This window comes from Gymnoscopelus braueri (assembly GCF_963280865.1).
Source record: "Gymnoscopelus braueri genome assembly, chromosome: 6".
Lineage (NCBI taxonomy): Eukaryota > Metazoa > Chordata > Actinopteri > Myctophiformes > Myctophidae > Gymnoscopelus > Gymnoscopelus braueri.
In genome coordinates, this window is record NC_137607.1 from 27,448,651 (window position 1) to 27,449,753 (window position 1,103).

General features: G+C 39.9%; 1 protein-coding gene across 1 annotated transcript in view; it reads left to right on the forward strand.

Moving 5' to 3' along the window:
* The window catches only part of acer1 (alkaline ceramidase 1), a 5,964-nt gene extending 5,531 nt beyond the window's left edge, over positions 1 to 433 (forward strand). The window contains exon 7 of the mRNA XM_080430853.1: positions 1 to 433. This exon is cut by the window's left edge and continues 913 nt beyond it. The gene's annotated coding sequence lies outside the window, so the exon portion shown is untranslated.
* The last annotated feature ends 670 nt before the right edge of the window (positions 434 to 1,103 follow it).

The following is a 1,103-nucleotide window of genomic DNA, read 5'->3' on the forward strand; positions in this document are numbered from 1 at the left end:
ACTGGTCCCCTTGTACTGTAAGCTTGGATTATTTTGTATTGTTCTTAATGAACTTTTAATGCATGTTATTTAACAATCTCTTCCATTAAGGAAAGAATTCCAAATAAGCCCATTGGCTTCTTCATTTTCTTGACACAATATTTTTTTATATGTATGTTTCCTTTTTTATATTCAGTGTGCTAATGAATTGAACTATCAAGTTGTCCTGGATGTATGCAGTATGAAGTACCTAAATGACATAATGTGACATTTGTGCTTTCAGTTTTGTCCCATGATCTGGGATATAACCACAAAGTATAGGCCCTATGCATTGACCAAGCTATTTTGTGGCTGACCATTGTGTAGGCCTACTTGCAACAATAGCCGAAGTCTATTCATTTTGGTTTGGATTGCTTAAATGTATTATTGTTTATAAAGTTATTTTGTTATTTTACCTTTTGCATTTATTGGTGTTTTGAGAGTATTCAGGATTGTGCTGGGGCACCGTACAACAGGTGCTTCACACAAAGACGTGCAAAGACATTCATTCTGTGGACGGGAAATTACAACAGTGGCCTCTTGTGGCGGGTCAATAAATGTAGTTGAAATTATTCAAAGAGAGTTCATAATTATTATTATTGTCTCCACCAGGCCGAAGGCATGGTGGAGACAATCCGTGTGTGTGTGTGTGCGTCCGTCCGTGTGTGTGTGTGTGTCCGTCCGTCTGTGAACACCTAATCTCCGGCACCATTGGCTAAGCTTCGCAGGACGTACTGTGACAACACAACCTCTATTACAACTTCCTGACCTGGCGGAGACCTGTGCTCCGAGGAGCACATTTTCTAATTTTTATTAAGGGGCCATCTCTACCTTTTATTATTATTCCGCCGTTTTTTTCTGTCACGGCCTAATTGCAGTCGCTTTTTACGAAAATCGGCAATATGGTAGAGGGCTATGCTATGCCAATCGGCCAAGCCACGAAACTCACAACTATTGGCCAAAGGGTGGCTCTATAGCGATCAATTGAAAAATGTAAACTCATGCCCTGTTTAACGTGCATCCATGAAACTTCAATACACATATGCGTCTCTTCATGACAAACAACTTTCACACTATGACTTTTG